Source organism: Oreochromis aureus, linkage group 3, assembly GCF_013358895.1.
Source record: "Oreochromis aureus strain Israel breed Guangdong linkage group 3, ZZ_aureus, whole genome shotgun sequence".
NCBI classification, from domain to species: domain Eukaryota; kingdom Metazoa; phylum Chordata; class Actinopteri; order Cichliformes; family Cichlidae; genus Oreochromis; species Oreochromis aureus.
Window position 1 is genome coordinate 93,115,702 of NC_052944.1, and position 5,128 is coordinate 93,120,829.

At 40.3% G+C, this 5,128-nt stretch overlaps 1 long non-coding RNA gene across 1 annotated transcript; it reads left to right on the top strand.

Annotated features, from left to right (window-relative positions):
- Positions 1-2,147: 2,147 nt before the first annotated feature.
- On the top strand, positions 2,148-4,757 carry LOC120438508. Its single transcript, XR_005611960.1, has 3 exons — positions 2,148-2,899; positions 2,994-3,063; positions 3,873-4,757. It is a non-coding gene; the product is annotated as an uncharacterized LOC120438508 (long non-coding RNA).
- Positions 4,758-5,128: the final 371 nt, after the last annotated feature.

Genomic DNA, 5,128 nt, shown 5'->3' on the forward strand with positions numbered 1-5,128 from the left:
GTTCAGTAAATATCAAACACTTCAGTGGATTTTCTCTCACATATATTTGGTGTTTGCCCTGCGATAAACTGTCCTGCTTTTGCCCCGTGGCAGCTGGGACAGGCTTCAACCCTGAAGTGGAAATATTGTATTCCAAGTATGTAATCTGATCATTTACAAAGTCAAAGTCTCTCATCAACATGTAAGTAATGATTATAAACATGGGAAAGCAGACATAAAGGTGACATATGAGGAGAGCTACATGTAGTGTGTTTGCAGGTCTATCAGCACATAGAAGAGTTTGTTAAAGTCTGATTCAGTGAACCCTGATTGGTCCAGTCTGTCTGGATAAATTCAGTTAGCTGATCTGTGACCATTTATTCACACATTTTCTTAACTAATGATTCAGGTCAGGATGACAGAGGGGCTGGAGCTGGATATGTTCAATAAATACACCTTACAAAAGTCAACAATAAACCTGCATCCATGTACGTTGTTGTCCACAGGAGGAGAAAATCCAGATGATCAAAGTGGAAGACTGTGGAACATGTGAATGCATGTTTGTGTGTTTATGCCTGTGTCTTTCAGAGGAGGCTGGAGGCTCTGAAAGGCTCCCCCACCAGTTCCTGCTCAATCAAAGCAGCAAACTTGATGCTATAGGCTACAGTTTATTTAATGGTAGAAAAATAAGGTTTCAAATCAGTGGGTAGCAGATGTTATTACCCATTTGGAGCCCACTTCTACTATAAGAGATTTCCTGGAGACGATGCAGAGGGCTTATGAATTTATCTTGACTAAGAGTGAAATCTTTTTGTGCTCACAGCACTTTCAGTTCAGTTAAATGTCATGTATGTAGCAGCATTTCACAACAAGTGGTCTCAGCCTGCTGTCAGAACCAGAATCCTTTATTCATGAAGTCAGGACCCTGAGTGAAGAACAGGCAGAGACTCTGATCAACAAGCAGGCAGAGCCTCACCGAGGAGCAGCCTGAGACGACCACCAAGGAGCATCAAGCTTCTCCTCCAGGAGCATCCAAAGAGCCTGTCAGACGAGCAGACAGAGACTGTTTTTGTTCTACATCTTCTTCCTTTATCTCCTCCTTCTGGTCCATGCTCCCAGTCTTTCCAGCAGAAGAAGAGAGAGAAGCTCCTCTCCAACACCTTCCACCACCTGTTAAACCCACAGACCATCTCTGCAGTCTCTTCATCCACCTGCTGCCATCTCCCAGTCTTTAAGTCAGGGTGGCCAACATGAAAATAAGAGCAGGAAGTGTAAGTTTAGTTTTGCATCGTACGTCTTTAGATTCTTACGTTTGTTCCTAAATGAACGTGACTTCAGAAAATGATGCACATGTTGTCCTAGAGAACTTACAAACCAGTGCTCAGCATTTTATTCACCAGTTATTTAGCTGTATTTTGGTGGCCACTCTAAAATGATGATGGTTAATGTCAATCCCTGACTTCAGTTAAGAGGACTTTGTAATTCAACCTGATTTGATTGAGGAAACTAAAAGTTACTTTGAGAGAAATATTCAAATATGCGAGTCACATCACAAATGTTCACTTCTTGAGTGAAAACTCATATTTGATTTCTTCTTCAGTGTAAACAACGTCTCTGTTTTTTAAACGTTTCATTTCTTAAGTTTTGAAAATGCAGCAGGCAGCAGGTGTTGAAGTTTGAAGCAGTGACTGGGAGCAGGACAGATGAGGTCAGACTGAGAGATGTTTTCAGCAGGCTGTTTACAGCAGGCCAGGCTCAAGTTATGGTACATGGACTGATTCTTATACAGCTTATTTCTACTCTGCACTCACAGTGCTTTATACAACATGACACGTTCACCAACCTTCATCCACACAAGCACTTTCTTCTGTGCTGTTTATCTAAGCATTCACACACATTCATACTCTGATGGATGCATCAGAGCAACTTGGGGTTAGTAGTCAAGTCATTGTGGTGAGCCAGACATCCAACCACCAACCTTCTGATTAGTCAGTGACCTGCTCCACCTCCTGAGCTACAGCCACTGTTCACTGACAGCATGTGTTATTTTTCATACACTCCAGCCATGAACTTTGCTTCCTGCTGGAATTCAAACGTGTTGTTGAGACGAGTGGAGGGAAACGTTCAATGCATTTACATTAAGAGAGTGTGTTTCATGTGTACGCTGTCAAACCATTCAGTAAAATTAAGCACAGTCATTGAATAGCTGCTACAGCTAAACTGCATCTGTAGCAGCAGAAACCTACATGGCTGACATAGAAATGAGTGCATGAGGAAGGATCATAGTGTTTCTATGTAAGCCTCAATCTTCAGCTGGTCTTGTTGACTCAGCAGCACAGAAAGCTCTTTATAGGTGCTGATAGATGCTGACCTGTCTCACTGTCCACTGGAAATAATCATGTAGTGACTTGTGTTGTTTGAAGTGTTTAAATGGACATAATTCTAATAACTGATAATGAATATTGATGATGTCAGTGTTTGATGTTACAGCTACTAAAACCTTCAGAAGAAAAGAACAGAGTCAGAAACAGATGAAAGCAGGAAACTAAACCTGGGATCATAATAATAATAATGTTTTGGTAAAAGCCAGATTTGGATGCTGTGAGAATTCCTCTGATGTGTTCCTGATGCCACACGTTCACTGTACAGTATGTGTGTGTGCAGTGCATTTGTATCACTGTGATTCAGTATTTCTGATAGTTAAACATGGCAGACTCACTGCTGTGGTGGGAAAAAGGTTCAAACTGAGTCATGGCCTGATTCTCTGTTCGTTGAATTCATGTTTGAAAACTGCTTCCATGATTCATTCAGAGCTGTTTAAAGGCACATAATCAATCTGTTATTTAAAGATTGCTGTTGTTCTTCCTTCTGTCTGGGGGGAAGCAGAAGGAAGAGTGCGGTGGTCGCCTCGCTCTGTTTGGTAAGAAGTTCTTGATTCTCTGACAATGTTCAGTTTCCATTTATGACCTTGTTGGACAGTAATTAAAAGTGTTGTTGTTGTTTTCTCCTCTCAGTTATTTAAGAAATGCAGTGTTTGGAGAAAGTTTCTTGCCATCTTTGTGGAATCATAAAAAGTAGCACACAGTGAGTATTAGATACAGGTTTAGTGTGAAGTTGTTATCTTAAAGTATTTTTGGAGCTGTGGGAAAAACACACGTAGTGTCTCACTGAGATGCAAAAGTATTGGGAGTGATTCCAGCAGGACCGTGCTGGGAGCATAAGAGCACTCACAGCAATGAGAGGAAATATATGAACACTATGAGGACACTGACAGAGTGGAGAGCACATGTTCATGTCTTACACAGATTTCTCTGTGAAAGAAGCTGAACTGCTGAAGCAGTGGTGGAAGTACTCAGACTCTTCACTTTACAACAAAGTACTAACATCACACTGTGGAAGGTTTCAGCTGTTTGCATCCTGTATTTGTAGCAGTAATACTGTGTGAGAACGATGCATCTCTGATCAGTGGAGAGAAAAATATCCTGTGTGTGTGTGATGCCTTTAACAGATAATCAGAGGCTTTAAAACTTTGTGAGGAGGCAGAATTTCTCAATAGTAGAAACACTTCAGCCTTCAGAATGATCGACAAGAAATCCAAATCACATTTGGAGAAATGTTGTTTCCACTTTGCAGAAAGTTACGAAATGTTAAACTGAAACACAAAAACTAAATCTGTGGTACAAGTTTAGTGAACCTGTACACGAGTGTTTTCTTTGGAATCACTCTGAATTACAAAGAATGGAGCAGAAGCAAAAACATCCATCAAAATGACATTTGTGTTTTAGTGCACTACTAAAGTCAATGTATTTATTATATTCCACCACTGGTGTTAAACATAAAAAGCATAAAGTAATCCCCAACCTGATTCATGTTTTTGGTGTTGTTTGTTTCAGGAATGATATTTTCCAGTGGGTAAAATCTGGGATGACACGTGGGAGCCCACCAGTGAATTTCAGCAGCACTTTGCCTGATGTGCCGCCTCCTTCAGCCAGAGAGTCTTTTCATTGTGTTACAAACAAGTCACATATAATATCTGCAGACTGTCCTTGTGTCCTGTCTGCAGGGAACAGTGTCATAAATATGTGGAGCCAAAGATCCAAACATCCAGATACCACATTGGTCACCGACAGGATGTCTTCATTTTAAGCACTTTGATTGGTTACAAGTGTCAGACACACATTTATACCTGTTTAAATGCATTGTTTTATGCAGAAATCTGTATCTTATGTTACTTACAGCACTAGTTGTGTAATCTTATGTTGAATGTTTTCATTGTTCAGCATGTTTTCTGCTGCGTTCTGTAAAAAGTGAGAGCAGAAGGTGAAAAGTGGTTCTCAGACTGGCTGATCCAGTTTGAGCATCACTGCGTTAGCCGGGTCCTTCTGACTGTACTGGGGGCTGTAATTCACAAAACCAGTGACATGTTGCAGTGAATCTGACCTGAAACCAGCGACTGAGCCCATAAACTCATCACTCTGTTTGCTTTACCTTCTCAAATAAAGGCGGCATCATAAACATGTGTTTGTTTATGTATAACTGTGCAGGCTGGTGTGAATGTACTGAGTACTGTCACTGCAAATATAACAAACAGAAAGTTCATTGAGATGTGAGAACTTGAAGTACTTTGTTATGTTGAGACTTCATGTTTCCATTATTATTATTTACTGTAAAAATGAGAATTTCATAACAAACACCTTCAGACACATAATCTGTGGAAACATGCTGTAATTTAATGACCAATAAACTAAACGTCTTTAGTTCATAGTGAGGATGCATTTGGACTCTGATGGATTATGGTGCACAGATGAACTGAATAAACTTTTTAAAATGTGTTTTGTTACTGAATCAATGTAACAAAATCAAAGCAGATTTTCAACAATATAGAAAAATCTATCCAGACAAAAGCTGCTTGCAGCAGCTGGTATTACAAGGCGCTGCCACAGCTTTTAGCTCCGTCTGTTTGATTTGGGAGATTTTACACTGGATGCCTTTCTGACACACATCAAACTGATTTCTGAGCTCCTGGAGTCAAACAAGGCAAACGTGTAAAACACTAAACTGACAAATGTTGAAACTGTAATTAGCCTGATTACATTTGCTGTTGTTTGTTCCACACAGGGCCGGATCTAGAGAAATGTTCTTCGGGTGG